General features: G+C 40.1%; 1 long non-coding RNA gene across 1 annotated transcript; it reads left to right on the top strand.

Annotated features, from left to right (window-relative positions):
- The first annotated feature begins 4,384 nt into the window (after positions 1 to 4,384).
- On the top strand, positions 4,385 to 10,479 carry LOC121469808 (uncharacterized). The gene is made up of 2 exons (XR_012055368.1): positions 4,385 to 8,042; positions 9,154 to 10,479. It is a non-coding gene; the product is annotated as an uncharacterized lncRNA (long non-coding RNA).
- The last annotated feature ends 11,775 nt before the right edge of the window (positions 10,480 to 22,254 follow it).

Below are 22,254 nucleotides of genomic sequence, written 5' to 3'. Positions count from 1 at the left end.
CCTGTGTTTCCAGGCTGGTCCCATACAAAATGTCTCTGATTATTGGAGTTTTCTCCATATGTATTGTGAGTCTACTCAAGTTCAGCAATGTAATTCTGAACCTCTGGGGAGCAGTGACTTCCTGAGAATTTGTCTCTTGCTCCGAAATCCAAGGAGCTCCAACTCTGAGGAGGCGGAGGGCAGTGACACAGGTTTCACCACTGAGCTTCTGTTTTGCTTTCTGCTTAGGAACACCATGCAGAAGTTCAAAAAACATTACAAAGCAGAAAGCTTTATGATTAATTGTGCCTGGTACAGGTATCATTTAAACATATTGACTTGTCTGAAGTAAGTGCCAGACGGTGCAATAGGGGAGACAGGAAGTGGCTGGCCAGGATTGCTGAACCAAGCTGGAATAAGGAGTCAGGGAGAGGAAGCGCATCATCATTTAACTTTGCTTGGCAGCTCAGCAGAAAACTGATGCAATTGCTGATGGACGCTGATATCAAAGGGAGAAAAATCATGACAAATTCTCTGTGCTTTTAAAATTAATGTAAAGCTAATCAATAGCTTGACTTGGTGCAATATAAAAATGTAGTACTGGGACCTCCATTAAAATGATTTTTCTTTAAACCTATATTCTGGGATTGCTATTAGAGAGGCTTTATAGATAATAACGGCAGTTAAAAGAGAGCTTTCCAATTCCCACCAGGTTGTTGCATTTCACAGCAACTAGTCTGTAGCTGTGCTGGGAACTAGGTAATGTCAGCCCTTGAAAGATTATGTTTACTTTAGAATTTTTGCTTTACAGGCCAGTGGGTTCTTAGGAATATTTAAGATAGCACTTAAATAGGGTCAGGGATGGAGAGAAAAAGAAACCATTTGACTGTACTAGACTCACTGTGCTAAAAGAGCCCACCCCCCATCCAGAAAACTGTGACCATATGAGAATCTGTGAGCCCCAGTTCAGAATCCAATCAGCTGCTTTAGGTTTCTGATAACAGATCATATTGTAGTGATGTGTTACCTTTGATAACCCTTGTGTCTAAAGCCAGAATAGGTGTATTTTTCTCAGCTTAGTGGGTGTGTTTTATCACCCTGTGCTCACATTCTTCACTCTATCACTCAAGCTGGTCATAGCTGTTTAATGCCATCTATAAACATGTTACATCTGCTCTGAGATGTCTATCCCTCCTAAATCCTGACTCTGTGGGTGCTGGTCACAGAGACTCAGCACTCCTGGAGCCTCCAGAGTTCCATGATGCTGGCTGTGCTGAAGCCAGAGGTGAGCCTGCTGCCCAATGCATTTCTCCCTCCTCCTTTCCTGAAGCACACTGGACGCCGTGAAATCACAGCTATGCAAAGTGCTTGCACGAAGAGTGAATGTTGTGCAACTTGGTGAAATTTGCATAGTGTGGTTTTGGAATTTATTTATTTATTTTTTTTGTCTATGCAGGGCGCTATTCCAGGTGTGCTGGTTTTACTTTTCCTGTGTGAGCAGCCTCTGCTCTGAGAGATGCACTGTTTGCTGGGCTTACCTTTAGGGTTCATCAGGCTTGCCTCTTCTATCACCTCGAATATGATCTGAGCTTCCCCATCATCTCAGATTAAATCTCAGCTTCCCTGCACTGCTCTTCTGAATCCTAGTACTCCTGTAGAATTTGTCAAGGCTGAATCATGGTTCTGTGGCAGCTTCTCCACTTCATGTTGCAGAAGTTCCAGGGGACATGATTTTGTGATTTGGAGTTCCCTATTCTCAGCAGCTGTCACCAATATCTGTGTGGGTGAGATAAAGTTGCAAAGTGTTTTGGTGGTGCATGCTGGCCTTCTCCTGAGTTAGTCCTGGGAGCTTTGTGATGGTAAGTTACAACTTCATCAGGAATGCTTACAGTATAACTTCACCCTTTTGACAGCCGTGGCCACAAATATGATGTCTCCTTAAATCTGCTTTTCACCTTAGTAGGAATTGTTGCATCTACTCAGGCCATAACATTGCTAATAATCCATTATATGAGGCTGAAGCAAGTCCAAATAACTGCCTTTGTGTGACTCTTAAATATAGCACAAGATTTGTGATTCAACTCTTAGGATTTCATTTACACAGGTGGGGGCATGGGAATGAAGGGAACTTCCAAAGCTTAACATGAGCATCTGGATGGGATGGTAATGAAGTTTCACTGTGGGAGAGATTTTGAAGGCATGGAGATGGCATTGTGAGCTGCTCTGAAAGCTGCCAATTGTTGTCAGTATGTTGACAATAATTTTCAATTTGTTTTGTTTTGGTTTTTAATTGTGAAAATGTTCCCAGAAGCTTAGTAAATGAGGACATGTTCTTATAAATATCGAGCTAAAGTGTAAAAGCTCACATGGCCCAGCTTTGGTTATGAAACCTACTTTTGCATTTGGTGTTGTTCTGCCCCTTGAAGACCTGTGTTCAGAAGTGGTGCCTCTAGCAGTAGGATGAGGGTATTTATCTCAGCCTACAATGAGATAATGCTTATGCTTCTTTTAAACTGCACATGCAACCTTATAAATGGATTAATCCCACTCCAACACATGGCTTTGGTTTTGGACACAGGATGCCAGAAAACAACAATATATTCTGTATGATATTTATAAGCTGCATGCAAAACTGCTGAACCAAAAAAACCTAGCCTTCAAAAATTTAGATCAGGATTGTGCTTGCAGACGTGTTTTGTAGTTAGTTTTCTTTCATCTCTTAGATATATTCTTTTTCAAAGATGATGGAGATTGTTGAAACTTCTGGTTGTCCATGGCATTCAAAAATTGTTTGTGAAATACCACCTTGAGTGGGTCTAAGAGATTTCCTCCTCCTTTTGTGCATGACCAAGATCAAAATTAAGTGACTTCCTCCCAGGTGTTTAATTAGCTATTCCCAATAGTGTGGACATGGCAGATCTGGGTAACCATCCCAGAGACGGTTTCTGAAAGCCAAGTGTGCTCTGACTAGGGCTGAAACAAATGGAATGTTTTTATCTGTTTGCTCACATATTTATATGAGTCTTATGGAAAATGTGGAACTCGTACCCTTATGTTATTTACCTGCTAATAACATCTCTGTTCTTGCCTATACAGTGAAAGACAAAATAATGAGCAAGGAGTAGACTAGAGGCTTGAATTCCACTTGATTTCTTGATGGCTCCAAGGAGCCCTCCAAATGAGTACTCCAAATGAGTACTGCTTAGAGAGTAAGTTACCCCTCATTGTGAACATAAGTGGCAGAATTTAGCTCTTTTGTTTCTGAAAACCCATGTTTCTAATTCTATGTGTTTCAATTCTGCAAACTATTTACCATGGCTAAAGAAATTAAACTTGAAAGGATGGTAAGTCTTGCTTTGCTGCTGATAAACCTGCTCCTACAAATACTTTTTTATTGCAAAAATAACCCCTGCTGACTTGTGCAAAGCAACACCTTGATTTACACCCGTCCAAGATTCAAAGCATTCAAACTCATCTGTGGGAAGGAAATACATTAAGAGAGGTTATTAGGAATTCCTCTCCTTATGGGTTTTTCCATGTCTTTTGTGGTCCATCTGTGAAATGGACCATAAGGGGGAAGCACAGGGAGTGGGAGATGAGCATAGTGGGAAGACAAAAACAATGAAACCTCAATGAATTGATGATGAAAGGAAGGGAGACAAAAAACTCCAAAGTGAGCTGTGGGTGAGCTGGGGGAAAAGAAAGGAGAACATAGTGTCTGAATGCCCAGAGGAAAAGAAGGGGCCACAGAACTGATGGCCAGTTAAGCAAAAATGAGGAAACAAATGAATGGGGAGAACAGTAATAGGCTGATGCAGTTTGCAGCATGCAGAATTACTGAGTGTGCAGACAGGAAAGGAATATGTTTTGCCTGTTGTGTTTTATTGAGTAGGACCTTGTCCTGTTTTCAGCTGGGATACAGGTAATTTTCCTCTTAGCAGCTGGTACACAGCTGTGTTTTGGGTTTGGGATGAGAACACCGTTAATGCACTGATGTTTTGGTTGTTGCTGGGCACTGCTTGCCCTAAGTCAAGGACTTCTCAGTGTCTTCTGCTCAGCACTTGAGAAGCAGCACAAGTGAGGGAGCACGGCCAGGAGAGCTGACCAGAACTGGCCAGAGGGATATTCCATACCACAGACCATCATGCCCAACTGGGGGAAGCTGCCTGAGAGGGGCTGACCACTGCCTGGGTTTTGGTCAGTGGGTGGTGAGACATTGTGCTGTGCATCACTTGTCTGTCTTGGTTTTTTTTTTCATCTCTCTCTCCTTTTTTTTTTTCTTTCATAATTATATCATCATTATTATTATTAGTGGTAGAACTAGGTTTGGTATTTTTTAAAACTTTGTTTTAATATTAAACTGTTCTTATCTCAATGCATGAATTTTCCTTTTTTTTTTTTTTTTTTTTTTTTTTCCTTTCCCTAATTCTCCCCTTCCCACTGGTGGAGGGAGTGTGCAAATAGCTGCTTTGGGACTCAGTTGCTGGCAGGTTAAACCATGACAGACCTTAATCTCTGAATGGCTTACCTGTCTTAGTGGACCAACTGGAGAAATTGGGTGTGATGCAGACTGAGTGAGAGGGACAGCATATGGCTCTAAATTTGCTGTACTCCTTCTGCTTCATGTCAATGCCACAGAATAAAGTTTTGTATTAGGGAAATTGGGACCTCCATTAAAAATGTATGTCACGTTAGGTGATATATTACTCTTCCAAACCCTCGTCATGAACATCCAAAAATAGCTTGCCATGGACATGTAAGGCAGGTCATAGACTCTGGTGAACAAAATTTAGTGTTCCATGGGGATGGGGAGAAATGCCCTAATGAAATCACCAGCCTTGAACTAAGCTGCTTTTCTTAGGTGGCTCCCCCAGACCTCAGTAAAAACGTGTCTGTGCAGGTTCAGCCAAGCTGCCTGTTGAATAGTTTGGCCAAATGCAGGAAGCAAGATCTTTGACCTTCTGCAGTGTCCTCATTGTAGACGCATGCATATAATTTCCAGTAATTTAACAGGAGCTTTAGTTTGAAAAAGATTTGGGTTTTATTACTTTCATTCATCATCATTAACTCATGCCATGTGGCGGAGAGGAGGGAATGACATATTTCCGCAATTAGATTCAGTATTTTGCATGAAAAAATGAGCTGTTACAGCAAATGCTTCTTTTGAAATAGGGACTAAAACAAATGGAAACAAAAGTTGTGATATGTGCTTGGAAGACAAGAGTTAAAAAAGGATATTTTTACTATGAAGTCTTCTTTAAGTTGTGGTTAGAAAGGATTTAACCTTCTAACCTGTTCCTACCGTTTACTTGGCTTATGTTCAAAAAATGTTTTCATCCAGTACCTTGATGCACTTCTAATTTGTCTGTTACTAATGTGTTCTATTTCTGCTTACTCTTAAAAGGTTCACTGACTTTGTCTGCTAAAAGTACCTTCATGTAGGGCTGCTTCAGTGTGCAGGGGGAGTGTGAAATTTCATTTGATTTTAAGTTTGTGTGGGTTGGCTTTGCTTGAATTTTGATTTAGCTGAGCCCAACAACTTAACACAAAACACAGGTAGGAAAATCGTATTTCCTATGGTACGGAATGCAAAAGGGATTAGTTCTTTGGAGTGGCTTGCTGTTGGGCTGAGGTGCACTTGAAGCATTTTGCTACACTTTATTTTTTAACCCTTTGCTGGGCAAGGGCCTGATCCTGTTCTCCATGATGTGAAAGGGAAGTTTCCCATCATGGGAACAACGTGGGGCCTGACGTAGGTAATGAAACCCAAAACCAGGCAAGTTTGATGTGGTTGAATGTTCCTGCCAGCATTCCTCACGACTGTGTGTGTGACACATGCTCCCTTGATAATTTAATGAAGAATATGTGGAGAGCCAAACATGTATTTTATTTAACAGAGCAGGCTGCATTTTCCGTAATTTGCCTTTTCTCCTTGCATGCATCTCATTCTTGTGGATGTTCACATGAGCCAGTACTCCTGACAGCTTTTCTGCTTTCCTTCTTGGAATGTTGGTTTTCTTTACTGCATGTTCAATTACATGTGCACATTCATCTATCATTAGTTCCTCTCCACTGGAGGATATTTCACAGAGCTCTTTATGCAGCATTCATAATATTCTCATCCATGATTTGGATTTCTTACTGACAGAAAAAGTTCAATCCTTTTTGCTGCTGTTTTATTCATTTTATAGCTTTATCTAGATAAACTGTTTGCAAGTTCTATAGTGGAATTTTAGTACTTTGGTTGAATTTTCCCCTTCTAATTCAATTGTGCATTGAATTCTGTTTAAATTTATATTTATTTATACTGGTTTTAAGGCATTTAAAAATGTAAGGTCCTCATTTATCAGGATTTCTCTACTGATTGCATTCTTACATTGTTGTCATAATTCTCACTGGATTTTTTTTTGTTGTTGTTGCTCTCTCTCCTCTCTGAGAAAATGATTCTCATTGTTTGATTATGCTTGCCAGTTTGTTTCTGTTTCAGGAGAGAAAAAATGATCCTTTGTGTTACTGTACTCTATTACCTATGTTAGTAGTGAGAGTGTATGAGTCTATCTGTGGGTGATGGGGAGATGTACAGAAGCAAACCACTGTAGTCTCTCCTTGCACCAGCTGCCCTCCAGACTATTTTTGCTAGAATATGCACCATGAGAAAGACATTTATTGAAAATGTCACCTAAACTCAGTTTATAACATATTTTCTTGTGACCTCGGCACAGGCACGAGAGGAAGAATTCAGACCTAGTTTGATTTCTCTCCTCCATCTTTTGAAGAGCAAGATTCCTGCCTGGCACTCTTAGGAAGGTTAAAACTTGTCCTTTTCACAATGGGTAAGTCTGGGGCCTCAGCTCTTACTCCTCATTTCAAACACACACAGAGGTCAGCACAAAACTACTGGAGTAAAAACTTTCTGGTTCGGATGTATTTCCATGACAATATACTAAATAACAGCCTCTAACATTTGGCATAAGTGTTAGAGAAGAAACTACACCAGTAATTTATTTCTTTTACTAATAATTCATCTGGCTATTGATCAAGGTTGAGTTTGGCTCCAGCTCTGCCCTTCAGCAGCTTTTTTTGTAAACAGGTTCTTCTTATCTTCATGAGTCAGGGTTTGACATTCCCACTCTGTGCAATAAATTACACCTGTGTCTTCAGTACCATGCTAATGCCTGGATTTAGTGACAAAAGGAATTTGAGCTCAACTTTTTATCTTGGAAGGCTTTGTCTTTTCCATTACTCAGGCTCCACACTGAAACTTTTTTCTCTCTACCCCCTTTAGTGCCTTTACAGAAAGAAGAACAGAGTGAAACAAATTCATTTCCCATCTTTGGAAATCTGTGTTTTGGTCTACCTTCCTAAATTTTTGGGGTTAAATTTTAATTAAATTTAAAGGTAAAATGTGGAAGGGTCACAAGATTACTCATATAAGAAATGTATCCATACAAGCAAATAGACTCTCTACACTCAGGGAGATTATTAATATGAGGTGAATTTACAGAAGAAATTTTAGGATCAGGCCCATGATATGGAATTTGATTTAATTCACTCATACATAATGATTACCCACAGCTCTGAGCAGATGTAGTAATGACTACAATTACTTGCAGATCATTTTTTACTATGATTAAATCTGTACATTATATTATTCTTGAGGCAGCAGTTTTTAATATTCAGCTTGTTCCCCTCCCTCATCAACATTGGAAACATTCACTGTATGCAAGCTTAGAGGCAAATACCCAGTTCAGCAATGAATAGTTTTTTGCCAGGAGCAAGTGTTGGTTTGTGTTGGAGTCCTTTGGTGTTTTCATCTAATGATTCAATTTCAGCTTTGGAGCATCAAAATTCCACTTGTGTCTGTGTGTGTATGTGTGTTTTCAAATGTATTTCCATTGTGAAGACCCCCTCCAGCTTCAAGACAGAACTTTCACAAAAACATTGAGTGTGCAAATGGAGCTGTCACCTGTGATGTGTCTCAGTGATCAGGGGTGAAGCAGTGGAGTGACCAGCACCCTGACCTGGAAGTTTGATCATCCCTTGGGAGCTTTCAGCTGACTCAGGTTGGTTTTGCTGGAGCTGGCGGATTTCCACTCTTGGATGTGCCTGAGTTTCTTTGTGTAAGCCTCGAGAGGTCTACAGACTGCCCTTTAATTTGTTCTTTTGTGAGATCAGGAGTTACTTTGAGAGCAGAAAGACTCGACTTGTGTTAGGGAATGCTGAGGATAAGCCCAAGGTGGTGGTGGGCATATGAGAGAACAGGACTATTTGAACAGGGCATTTGCCAAATGTTTGCCATTCATGTGTGATAATTGTCTCATCTTTTAGAGTAAGCACAGCAAATATCACAAATAGACCAAATGGGGATAAATATAACTGAACATTAAAAACTCACTTTATAAGCTTGATTGTTCCATTTTTGGTAAAAAAATCTTTTTGATAATTTGAGAGAGACCAGGTTAGAGAAAACCAGAAGGATGTCATTATCTGTGATCTAGCTGAAGATTTTCTAATTAAGAGAACAAGTTTCACCAGCCACCTCCTCCCTCAATGTTTCCATTTCAACAAAATAAGGCTTGTCAAAAAATACTCACCACTCTTGACTGTGGTTCTTTATCCACCTAGGGAGGATCACTGCATCAAACAAAGGCATCTGTCACAGTTCTTGTCATCTGTGTTTGTTTCTGGATTTGTATTTCTGATGAAAGCCATGACAAAACCTCTGATTATGATGAGGCAATTTTTAAAAGCAATGAATTGGTTGGGAGGTGAAAACTTGTTTGCCTGTAGAATTTCTAGTCAGCTGGGTGACCAGGAAAGAACCTAAGAACCTGTTAAGGAACAATTTATTTCATCTTGCTTCATGGCTAGTACTCTTGATTTCTAGTTTGCAGTAAATTTTAGGAATGGTTTTGATTGCAGGAGATGACCTAAAACAAAATTCTGGAAAATAGCTACCCATGAACACTTCCTGTTGCAAACCCCATAATTTTAAACCATTACATTGCCCTTAGGGCTATGTGATAAAGAAACAGAAAGAGGAAAATAGAAAAAAAAAAAAAAAGACTGATTCACAGTAAAATGCCAAACTGTATGTGTAGAAATCAATGCTTTGCATGGAGCAGCTGAAAGGGTGTCAGTACTCTTAACAATTATATTTGTCTTAATGATTAGCTGCAGTAACACTCAGGAGCAGTGGACTCTGCATTGATTACAAGAAAATGATGCATGTTGCTCGATGCAGATGAATGATGTTCTGGAGTGGCAAGTGGATGTCTTCAGATTGAACAAAGCCCCCTGTGTTTTATCAGCTGGCCTCTGGTCAGAAAGTGTTCCTGTGATCTGCAGTGTCTCAAGGTGTGCTAATAGCAAGGTGGGTAAGAGCTGACATGATACTCAGGGTTTGGTTTTATAAAAAGCCATTGACCACTTTAAGGGACACTCTTAGCACTCTAGGCATAACTGCAAACCTGGAGACCATTTGTCATAAAGATTATTACTAGGTGGTTAAGCACTTGAAAGGCTACCACTTGATGCAAGACCTTCCCTATAAAAGCTTGGCTATAGGTCGGTAATTTGCCAATATTCCTGGGTCAGGAGAAAGCAGCTTAAGATCAGAAATAATAATAGAACATTTTAAAGCTGACAGTACAATGCCAGAAATGGGGAAAGTATTAATAATTTTCATGATAAAAAGACCCTATCAGGTTTAGGGGGAGGAAAAGAGTCACAAAGGAATCTAGCTGTAGATTTGAAGAGATACTTCAAAGGGCTTCATTAATATAAAAGGAAAGATTAGCCCAAGAACAAAAGAATAGGAGAGGAGTTTGCAGGTATAAACCCAGCAGAAGAATTATTATAATGTCATACATGGGGTATTTGAGTGAAAAGCTAAAGAGAAATTAAAACAAAGCTATCTTTAAACTTTTCGATCCAATAATGTCATTAAGGGTATCATCCAAAAGTTAAGATGAGGGTTTTTATGGAATGCTGCAGTGAAACTTAATTTTGAACACAAATGCAGAGCTGGCACAAGGAAGGATAAGAAAAGCAGCAGAGGACTTACAGCCACTTTCATACACAACCTAGGGCCAAATTCCTTAGTTCTTTGGGAATTTCACCGCTTTTGTGAGACAACAGCAACTGTAATTTCTTCTTCTAGGGCTTAGAGTGTAGTCCAAGAGCTTAATAAAACAACGTGAAAGAAAGCTCATTTGCTTGACTTTGTATGCAAGTTCACATTTGAAACTGAAGAGCAAACAGTGCCATGAGATACCCATTGTGGCTCATGAATGGAAAATGAATTATGTTGTTCAAGTATCATGTTCACTTGCATATTTCCACGTTGCAAAACAATGGCTTACAAAATACTGCACGCAGCATGCCTATAATTTTGGGTTGGAGTTGAAGGGCAATTTAGTAATATTTTGCCCAAAGGCTCCCAGCAGCATTGACACAGTTTTGGCCCCTTGTGATGATCCCTTTTTGAAGACACAATAATGACCTGGTTTGCATCCCAAGGAGCTTACAATCTAATTGAAGATCCAAGAATACTGATGATAAACAGGGAGGGAACAAATAGATGAAAGGAAAGGGATAATATCCATTTGCCTACTGATAGAGAGTACCTGCCCTGTCTACTGCTGTGCTTCCATTCAAGCCCTGTTCAATGCCTGTGACATCCCTACAACAGCAACGACGTGTATTAATTCAGAAGCTCAGCAACTTGGGTTGGCTGAGCTCTTCAGTTAGTCTGGATGGTTTAGAATTTCTTTTGGATTGAGGGGAAAGTGTATCTAGCTTCCTGCTGCTCCTCATGCTTGTACCTGAGTTTTTAGATGCTTTATTGAGTGTCATAGGAGAAGGGTGTAGGTGAGCTGTAGCCCAAAGTGCTGAGGCTCTGCTGCTGTCAGATCCTGGGCCATTGCCACTGGGGCTGGTGGGAAGGAGCTGCTTGGGATGATGTCTGCCCTTGGATGGAGGGGGAGGTGTCTTCTTCCAAGCTGCTGGGAGTCCAATGCAAAGGCTGGTTCATTTCTCCCAGGAGAAGGCAAAGGCTGTCCTGTCTGCAGAATTTAGGTTAAGAAAATATCCCTCTGGAAAAAATGAGCAGTTCTGTTGGGTAGACACTGTTAATTGACTTCTTTTCCCAGGGTGACCACATTTTTAGAGAGAGACGCTTTTATACCCACATGCATCTCACTGGCAGCTCTTGTAAATAAGTTTGAATTATTTTTCTCCATCAACATCCTGATTTCTGTGCAGGCTCTTTTCATGTCTTGATTATTTTAGCCCACTGTTCATTGTTTGCAGAGGTACTGTATACACACTATTTTTAATTGAATTACTGTTGCTGATTTGGTTACACTAAACCCTGTTCTGTTATCAAACAAATTTGCTGTCACATGAAAGATCAATGTTATTATACTATGCCCCACTTCATGGATTAAAAAGGGTATTTATTCTAATTAAACTATCAAGAATAGCACACAGAATGTTCTAAAAATGGGCAGCACTTATAGTCACAGCTGTTAACAAATGTGGTACATCTGATTCGAGATTAAGATACAAAGGAAGAGCAATTAGAATTCAATACATTAAATAGGATCTTAGGACCAAGGTTACAGTAAAAGACAATAGTTTTAAACATGCCTATAATAGAAGGTAATTTACTATGTATGACTTAAAAGCATAGAATCTTTCAATGACTCAGTTCTGGATCAACCACATAAAGTGATGATGATGATTGCCATAATAAATGGTTGTGAGGGTGGACATATCTTATGTACTTTTATTTTGCTCTTGTGAGTAAATGCATAGGTAAATGCATAGGTAAGAATTCTTCCAAGACTAGAATGCATGGCTATCAATCATTTATACCAAGCACAGACAGCCCTGCTCACCTGTCATGGCAGAAAGTGCATTTATTCCTTCTCTGAGCAAGCTGCAGTAAGATCTTTATTTTGTTGTGGAATGTAGGCTTACTGAGTTACTACTGAACTTTATTTCCATTTGAATTGTAAGGAAATAGAAAATAGTTGGTTTACCTTGGTCTCAGAGTACACCAGACAGAGCTGTACATTATCTTTAGGTTTTCATAGCTTTACATACAGTCAGATAAGTTTTGGCTCCTTCTGTCTAATGCTGTTTCCTCTAATGGTTGAAGAAATGGAACATTATACTACCTAACGTGTGGGGGTCACATTAATCACAGAAAATTCTTTTAATGTCTCAGAAGTAACTGTCAAACTGGACATACTGAATCTATTTAAACTAAAGCATGCCATTTTTTATCTACAGTGATCTTTAATTCACATAAAAGGGTCAAGAAAATGTGATTAAGTGACAGTTTTAAAATGTACTATAATATTAAATAGCTTGATTAAGTGACAACTATAAAATGTAATACAATATTAAGTATCTGGCTGTGTCCCAAAAGAACTTTAAAGTATTTTGAATGGTTTGGGAATTCTCTAGCCCATCATGTGTTACAAAAGAGCATTTTTATTAAACATAAACAGGTGAACTCAGGAGAAAACCCAACAGATAATGTCTTGTCATGGTGCAAAGAGTGTCAGTCCTGGCTTCAAATTGAAATGTCTGCCTTTCCAAACAAGATCCAAAGGAAACAAATAGGGCTTCTTCTGATGGTGTAGCCCTCATGAGAACAGAGGAACAAAGAACCCTCTGACTAAGGGTGTGAACAGAACAGTCCAGTGGGTCAAGTAAACACTTTTACCTTGTGTGGCTAAATAAATAAAGTTCAAATGTTGCTTTCCTAGCTTTCCAAGTCTGAAGTATCTGTACAGTGATGTGCTTATCACTCTGGGGAGTAAAACCCTCAGAGACCTCCTGCAAATTCCTATTGGGCTGGTAATGCCTGTACTTTGTTAGGAGCCTGTGTGTGCCATTGGGCTTGAAAAGGAAAATTAAAGTGAGGAAAGTATCAGTGTTGGAATCCAGGGCTTCCTCTGGCTGCCCTGGCAGGGATCAGGAACCCCCCTGGACAGAGCCCCCAGAGACACTGGCTGTGATCTCTGTCCATGGAAAAGAGTTTTCAATCCTACAGGATGAATTACAAGCTCTGAGTGTTTGATATGAGTAATAATTAAGTGTGGCACGGGTGCAAATGTCAAATTTTAAGTTTCTAAATTAGGGGTTCAAAGGAAACAAGATAGAAAAAAAAATGGGTGTATCTTGTCCTTTTTCTCCTTCTTCATGCCCTCCATGTTTCACTGTAGTATTAGCATTTTTCTACTGGTTTAAGCTAAGAACACACTGTTCAACGTAAATGATAAATATTGGCACATTATTATAAATATAGCACACGTAGTTTCTAGTATATAATGTTTGTACCATCCCACTGAGGGCAGAGCCCCACACGCTGCCCTGCAGGACAGAGCTGCGGCAGGGCAGCAGAACATGTTAAAGATAAACAAAAATAAACAACCTTAAAAACAGCACAGATAAATTATGGCTTCTTCTTTAGCAACAGGGAAAAAAGACAGAGACTTTATACAATCTCAGAATCATCAATACCTACAAATTCCAACATGTCAGATATCAGAATATGACCAGTGTGACTGTAAAAGACCTAGTCTTTGGAAAGAAAAGAAGGGTGGTCAGTGGGGAGAATGGGATTTTTCAGCAGGTTTATGGAGAGCTGCATTAGTGGTTACCATGCTGGAGAAGCCAAGAGGAGATGTGTTGCTCAGTTCACTCTCCAAAGTGCAGAGTACTGAAAGCAGACCTGGTGTGCAAAGCACTGAGACATTTTTGGGTCACCTTTGTGAGGAAATGTCATCACCAGTGCTGTCTGTGTGAGCACGAACAGGCTTGCATAAACTGGGGAATTCTGTTGTCTCACCTCTTTGTACCATATTTAGCTTTTAGTTGCTTCTTTTCAAACAGAAATGGATGGTTTCACATGTTCACTTGTGGGTTTAGCGCTGTTTGGTGTTTTGAATTCCCTTGGAATTCCAGTTTCACAGCTTTTCCCTAGGTGAAGGTGGGAACTTTGCTGAATTTGGGCATGGGAATTTGGAAATTCTAATCTGTAACACTTCTAGTCATTCAGCTTCATCTGTTCTTGGTGTTTCCTGGGTTTCCCTAAATGCATTCAAAGGGATGTGAAGCTCAGCAGTTCTCGTGCTAAGATACTTGAAGCAGAGTCTGAGGGGTATTGAAGGGTGGATTGATAGGAAATGTCCCCAAACAGGATCATGGAGTTTTCTTATCACATGGCATCCAGTTCTGGGTTACTAGGAGCTCCAGCCCCTCTGGTGAGCTTCTTTACACATGTCTAATGTGTGGTTCAGGGTACACAACCCCTCACTCTTCTACATGGATTCATATACAGAGCACATATGAATGAAGAAAACCACTCCCGTATTGTGCTGGTTCTGACCAGTTCTGGAGTTTTCAAGTCAGATGCTAAACCAGTTTTAGCATACATTTTCCAATTTCTTCATGCTGAGCAGTGCCTTTTGCATTTTTTTTCAGGGGCTATGTGGAAAATGGGTATGGTTTCCCTTTAAATATTGGGAGCTACTCTGGAGCTGCAGCAGTATCTGTCACAGATGAAAATACTATAACTATGTTTCTCTGTAATCCATTCATCAGTTTATGGACCCCAGATCCTCAGGAGAGGGACACAAATCCACATAATGTCCTTACATGCTGGCTTTTGCATTTGGATCTCTGATGTAGCTGACAGATGTGCAAAATCCCATCTAGCCAGATATCTCCCTTCTGAGTACACAATCCATGGAGATCGAGAACACACATTATTCCAGTTAAAGCCTTGAATCCAGGCTAATAACTTTTCCTCCTGATCTGCTGGTTTCAGATGCCATCCTATGAATTAGGCTGCTTAGATGTTATCCTTAGTAAGTCCGGGGTAACACATAAATTTTGCTATTTCCTAAATTCAATAATTAAATGACTTGTCAGTTCAGTAACTGAGAGAGCACAAATGAGGCTTAATGCCACTCTGCTGCAAAACCTTAAATACAAGGTTTTATGTTATTGATCTGAGAAGCAAAGGAATTGTCACAGCAGATGAGGTGTGAGATCTATCAAGACCTCTATGGCCTCTTTAGAAATGTCCAAAAGCAGAAGATCCAGAAAAGGATCTAGGAAGTTAAAATTTTGGTCTCTGCCAGTCAGCACTGGGTTTCAGCTTTAAAATTTAACTGTTGTCCTTGTAAAAGGAAAACCCAAGCTCTGTCCTGGAGTCTCAGAAGCACCAGCAGAGATGTTCCAATCTGATGATTCTGCAGCAAGCACAGTTACCTCTGGAGGCTGAGCTCCTGGGTAGGGTAACTCCTCAAATATTTGCAGTTAAACATGTCACAATTTATATGTCAGAGACAAGGCTTGTGGGGGTAAGAGTCACCCTGAATATCCAGCACCTGCACTATACTGCTAGCAAGGATAAATGTTGGAGTGGAATTGTTCCTGACCTTAAAAGAATAATTTCCACAATGGAAAAACCAAACAGACCAAAAAGAACACAAGGAGATTTCAGCAACTGTGCTGCTCCTAAATAAAAGTTAAAAAAAGGAAACCAGTTTTCTCCAGTTCTCCTTAAAGCCAGAACCCATACTTAGCTGAGATGAATGCTTGAACCAAATACAATAACAGTATATATATTTTAATTTTTTAGGTAATATGCATGGCTATCAGAAAGTGCTGCAGTCACATTGGTGGTGTTCTGTGGGGTCTTTTCCATCATCAGCTGATTTTCTCTGAGGTGCTTTACCCACAGAGGAAGAAATTGGATTTCTGACATGCTGGTTCATTTTCCCACACTCTCCCCACCTCCAGTGTCCTTGTGGAGAGATAGGTGGTCCTGTAGAAGAATAGCTGCTTGATCCAGGACCCACTGAAGCTAATCTTGGTATTTCAAAAGGTAAAAGATCCATCTGGGTGGCTCATTCTGGATTTTACGGCCAGCTACAGGATTGCAGCTTGTGAGGAAACAGCATCAAGGTGATGAAAGAGCCAGCAGAGCACAGCTCTGTTCAGGACTGGGTTTCCTGAGGATTACCAGGGAGGGTGAGGACAGGATCCGTGCCTTGGGACTGACTCCCATGAGGTGAGATTCCACTAGGAATTACCGAGCTCTTCTGATTGTGCAGCATTGTGCAAACTTCAGTATGGGAAAGGAACCCAGCCTGTTCATTTTGTAGCTGATGACACGTTTGCTGGTAGCATATGCACAGTCTGGATGTTTGCTTTCATGATGAATCCAGGCACTGAGCAAACACCTACCAAGTAACAGCCACCCCCACCTTCTTGCAATCAAATAGCTGTCACTTGGGTCTTGCATTTTTTTCTAGGCTAACTAGGATGATGTTGAAAATATGAGCTCCTATCCTTGAGTAATTTTGAAGCAAATTGAAATCCATGCTGGGAACCTGATGTGCTTGCTTTAGCTGACTTGCTAGCAGCATGTAAATTATTTTAATTACAACTTGTGTTTGATGCTCTACAAGGCTTGATCCTGCAATGCTGTACAGACCAAGTGCTTGAGATTTGCTTGCAGGGTGATGCTTCCAGCTTTGTGTGAGCCTTTGAAACTGAATTGAGCTGGAGGAGCCTGATGCAAAATCTTTTGAACTGAAGGGAAAAAGCAATCTATCAGCTTGAGTTTAGATTGAGAGATTTGTTTTGACTAAGTCCATCTTCTTCAGTATTTTTCTGGCTTCTATGTTATGTATTCTGGGCTCAAATAGATCTGAAAAATTTTTTTGCAAATGTTCTTCCTCTGTGAATTGACTGTTTCAAACTTGAGGGATATTTTTTCTGACTGGCTGCATAAGTCACCTGCTGGTGTTTCTATTCTGTCATTGGTTGTGTAGAAATATTCTTCCAAAGTAAATAATGGCATTTGCTTCAACATTTGTTTTCTGCAAACACTTGTGCCAGGGAACCAGATTGTATGGCTGAAGTGAATGAATATTTTTATCTGCATTAGTCACCCAAATCTAAATTTATATCTCTAAGGAAGAGAGAGGTGGGAGTTCATCTGATTTGTGCTAATCTTAGTCGAAGATGTATGTTAGTGTTCCAAAGTCAGATCCTTTTAGTACCCTGCTTAATAATCAATAAATGAGCTAAAACATAGTTTGAAAAGATTTTTATATTGGCAGTAACAATTTATTTTTAGTATATTTTTACAATATTTTATTTCTTTTTTACTTCTTGTGGGTGCTATTGGCCAAGGTTGCTGAAATGACAGTGGTAGCTTTATTAAAATAAGAGAGGATGGGGTTTTCAAAGGGACACAAGAAAGAAGCACCTCCCATTGAAATTCTATGGAGTAACCTGTATTGTCAGGATCTTGCATTATAGTCTGTTTTGTGAATGCATTTTTGAGGCTGTGTTGCACTGCAGACATAAATATTTATAGCTGGGGCTGTGATCCTGCCTTTGCTTATGCATGTGTCTAACTTAAACACATGTGAGTATTCCCCTTGGCTCCAATAGGGCAATTTGCATTCATAAAACTGAGGATGCATCTGGTATTTTTTCATGGAACTGTTAATAATTCTACTGTGTGAAAGTGCAGATGCATTTTTGTGAGAGAAAAACTACACCTCTAGCTGGGAAGATACAGTTCTTTATCAATTGATGCTTCTATGGCCTTCACTTTTATACTCCCAGGACAGAAAACCTGAGCTGCCACACCTCCTCGGACACACTGACCATCTATTCATTCCTTCCCATGAATTTTTTATAGCTGCTTGTCTTTGTAAGATACAAAGCAAAGAGACAGATGCAAAGTTGGCCATCAGTTTTCTAATGGAGCGAGAGCATAATTAATCAGAAATAACACCTAAGAATAACTGGTGCAGAAGAGTATTTCCCAGGGAGGTAACGTAGCCTCCTCGGGATGCAAGTCAACTTGTATTAATCACATGACACTCTTTGGTAATATTACCCAGCAAATTTCTAGCTAATTTTTCAGATTTGTGGGAGTTTTGATTTTTGGTAAGGGTGAATGGAATATTAGGCCAGAGATCAAGAGTCATTGAGTCCAACAGAAATGCTGAAAAACCATTCTGATGGCGATGAAAGACAGATTATTTGAATGGAGACAGGGACAGAGCATCACCAGAACAGCAAGTGTTGTGTCCCCTTGACAGCTCTGACAGGATTATTAATGTACTGCAAGCAGGCATCAGGGCTGAGCTGGGCTGTGAAAACTGTGTCATATTTACTGCCATTAGTGAATGGCACCAAATGGGGTCATAACTTTCACTCTAGACTCTTGCAAAAGATCTCTTTTGGAAGTTGTGTGGCTGAGAATGGTCTCAAACCTGGAGCTGTTCTAATTACTTTTTTGCTGGCTTTGGTGATGCCATAAATAGACCCAAGAATATGTTAGCGTGCTGATGATATATTTTTTTTGACTTGGATATTGTGTCTAGCATCTGTGGCTGTCTTAGTCTGGGAGCAGTCTTGTGCTGTTCATTGTTTGTCCCACAGTATTTCTAGCAGAGATAAGGCAATATGATGGACAATCACATCACATTTTGATTTTTTTTTATAACACCTTTTTCCTCAGAAGATTTTAGTTATGTTTTTCAGTGTTATTCACAGCTGTTAGCAAGTGCTTACAAGTAAATGTGAGTTTTGAGCTGTTTTCTGAAAATAAAAAAAAAAAAAGAGAGCCTTAAACACATGCTTGAGTGCTTTTCTGAGCCCAGGCCTAAGACAGGTTTGATTAGAAAAAGATGATGCTTTGCCCACATATATAGTAGTGCTTTTGTTTCCTCCTGAACAGTAAGCTGGACATTTGGACTTGGTTCACTTGGTGCTAATGATACATGACCCTGCAGGCTGTGGTCTCAGCTGGCTTCCATTTTGGGTTTGCAATTTCCTCAGCAAATTTTATAATGGCTTTTTGAGTTGGTGATAAAATCTGATTTCTCTCTGTACCTATCTGGATGGGAGTCCTGGCCACAGAGAGATCAGCACGTAAGGAGAGATTGTGCCTTTTTCCACAGCACATGGGGCTACAAAGGACAACTTGGACATAGGTATGTTTTTGAACTCTTCTGTCTATTCCTCCTTAGGAGAACTTTATGTCTTGCAATTTACTTCCTTGGGAAATCCCACGTGGAGGTCTCCCTTGCTATGTGCTTCTGGTTTCCAGAACTCCCTCTAGCTCCTTGTCATCCAGCAGAGTATTCCATTTCCTTTGTGGGAGTGGTTTTTTGCCTATCTTGTTTCACAGAAGTCCTGCCACTGACTATCCCAGCTGCCTGGGGGCTCAGGTCATTCACTCCTGCTTGTACACAAATGGACACTTCCCAATCTTTTCAGAAGAGCTTATTCCCTACCACCCACAGCATGATGAGAAGTGTAGTACTTATGAATTTGGATTAAATTCCATGGCCCAATGTGCAAGACATGTTGGACACTGTTTCCACAAGCCAAGTTTTGGTAATACAGGTAGGAACATTTCCTGAGAGCTAGAGAATGCTAAATTTTCAGGAAAAAGAACTTTCTTCCCTATACCGAATTGGTTGTGCAGAAGAAAAACTATTTAACTGAAATGTGGTTTTTTCCCCCTTTAATGTGATCCAGGGATCTTGCTGGTTCTCCAGTTGGTTGGGTAGTAGTGAGAGATCACTTGAGCCAGACTTGAATTTCTACTCTAGAACCCAAATTGTCATGCCTTTAAAAAAACCCATTACACACTGAAGTTGCACAAATTTTGTTTTTCTTTGGACAAATCCCTGTTCCTTCCTTAAATAGGGAGTGTGTTCATTTTTTGACCTGCTGTTGTAACTACCAAAGAAAGTTTTGGGTTCCTGTACATGTAGGCCAGAACTAACGAGAGCCATGAGCCTTGTTTGGGCTACACTAATTTTCTCCAGTTGGAGGCTGGATAGACCTGTCTAATTTTGAGAATCTCTTAGCTTTTCTTCTTTGACTCAGGCCATCTGATTCTCAATATCTGAACAAATTCTGATTCGTGTTCACGCTCCTCCCATTTCTCCTTTGCATCTGGCACTTGCTGGAATAAACAGTTGATGAACTGTGGTACGATAAGAGTACAGATGTTCTCTCAGCATGCCAGCTGCACTTATGATTCTCCTCTCCATAACTGTATATCTTGCACCTTTACTATACTCGAGATTACGTGTAGCTGTTGAGCCTGGATTTATATGGGAGAGCTCCTGGTGCATAGCAGAGGTTCATGTCAGCTCCCTGGGATTTTTCTCCTCAGGTTAGCAGTGCTTCAGAGATTTCTCTCTAAACACAGAATTCCTACAAGAGCATGAAACGTTTTGCAGAACTGTGGGCATTAGGAAAATGGAAGAGTTGAGGCTTTTATTTAATTCTTTATTTGCACTACACTTGTGTATGAAAACAGATGCCATCCATGGCATATACTTACAGAAATATTCACCCTGTTAATACCCTAGTATTCATTTTCACAGCAAAATATTCTAGGCTTCTTATACACAAAACCCCTAAGAACTAATTTTCTCCTTAGAATTATTTGACAAGCTCATCAGTTGTGTAATGATTTTCTTCAATGTTGTTGTTGTTTTTTTTTTTAATGTAATTTCTCTCTGGATTTTTATACCACAAGAGGTAGCCAAAGATCAGGTATTAATTTCCACCCAAGAATGTTTGTTTATATCTTCCAGATAAATTAAAATATGATTCAGTGCATCATCAGGCTGTAAATTACAATACTAGGAAATGCTAATGGTTTTATAGGAGCCAGGACCAAAATTTATATGAAGACTGTTGATCTATTTGGGAGTGTTATGTTAGGCTCATCAATTTTTCTTGGGCTGACCTAATAATTACCTTCATCAAGACAAGGCTTGTATGCCTTAAATTCCTACTTGCTTTGTTATTTTAACCTGGTTTTGCCAGCACTTCAAATACAGCTGGGTTTGGGGGGAGTGAAAATAGGACAGTGTTGCTTCTTAGATGAGACTTTTAAGGCTCAGGGGCTTTTTCGGTGGCAGGGCATGTGTGGAGGAATCCTAAAAAAACTCTCATAGGAGCAATTTCATTTTAATGCTTTTACAATAGGACAGACTAGTTCTCCTGAGCTGTGTTTAATTCAGCAGTTGTGTTGTTAAGCCCTGGAGGTGTTGTAGCCCAGACTTCCAGATGTAGTTTGGACTCCACTTAGGACATGGGTGTCACTGAATTTCAGTCCACTGTGCCCTAACCTTTCTCTTTTTGAAGTTTGATGTTGTGGTCCCTTTTTCTTTCCTTGTGCTGGAGTCAGAGTTCCCACCTTTCCTTTGGAAGGAGACATCTTCTTTGGTCACAGGCAAGGCATGCATGGCAAGGGAAGCTAAGGTACTTCACCATCCCTAGTTGCTGATGAGGGGCAGATCTTCACAGGACAGCTGAAAGGTTTTATCCAGAGAAGTTTTATTTCTCAGTCTAAATTTGTACTTTGTGGATGTTCACAGTCATGATTGCTAATAACTAATTTTTTAATTTCAATTAAAAAAGTTGAAGACCATGCACAGAGGGTTTTTTTTTTTTTTTTTTTAATAGCTCCAAGGATGGAGATGGTGCAAATTTCTGGGCAACTTGCAACTGTTTAACCATAATTACAGTAATAATGTTTTTACTATATTTGAGTGGAGCTTTCTGTAATTCAAATTGTGCCAGTTGCCTCTTGAGCACCTCTGAGAAGAGCCTGGCTTAATCTTCTTTACTACCATCCAAAATCCCCATCAGGAACTTTTGCACATGGATAAGGTCCTGAGTCTTCTCCAGCCTGTGCAACCCAAGCTGCCTTGGCCTCTTTCCAGGTGGATGCTCCAGTCCCTTAATACCTTTTGTTGCTTTTCACTGGATTTCCTCCTGTCTGTCTTGTACTGGGGGAGACAAATCCATTTCCTGCAATATCTGTGTTGGTGTATGTAAATTAAAAGCCACACATTGGGAAGACCACCAGTCCTCTCCTTTCCAAGTAAGGTGCCCTGTGTTTTCCTGAGCGTGTTCCCAGTGGAGAGACCGTGAGCACTGCTGCCTTCACTTGGGTCCCTTCCTCCCTGTGCAGATTAAGGGATGTTTCTGAGTGTAACCAGAGTATGTTAGATATAAAAACTCTGGGCAGAGTGCAATGAAAGTGGAAAAAGCTGCTACCATAAAACCTGCTATATTGAAGCACAGATGTAGGTTAATGCAGGGAACACTGACCTGTTCTATGTGGTCTATGAGAATAAGACTAGAAAATTTTGGGGGCATCCACTTGAATTAAAAGGCATGAAATCA

Source organism: Taeniopygia guttata, chromosome 3, assembly GCF_048771995.1.
Source record: "Taeniopygia guttata chromosome 3, bTaeGut7.mat, whole genome shotgun sequence".
NCBI lineage: Eukaryota > Metazoa > Chordata > Aves > Passeriformes > Estrildidae > Taeniopygia > Taeniopygia guttata.
This window is presented reverse-complemented; position numbering and strand designations above follow the sequence as displayed.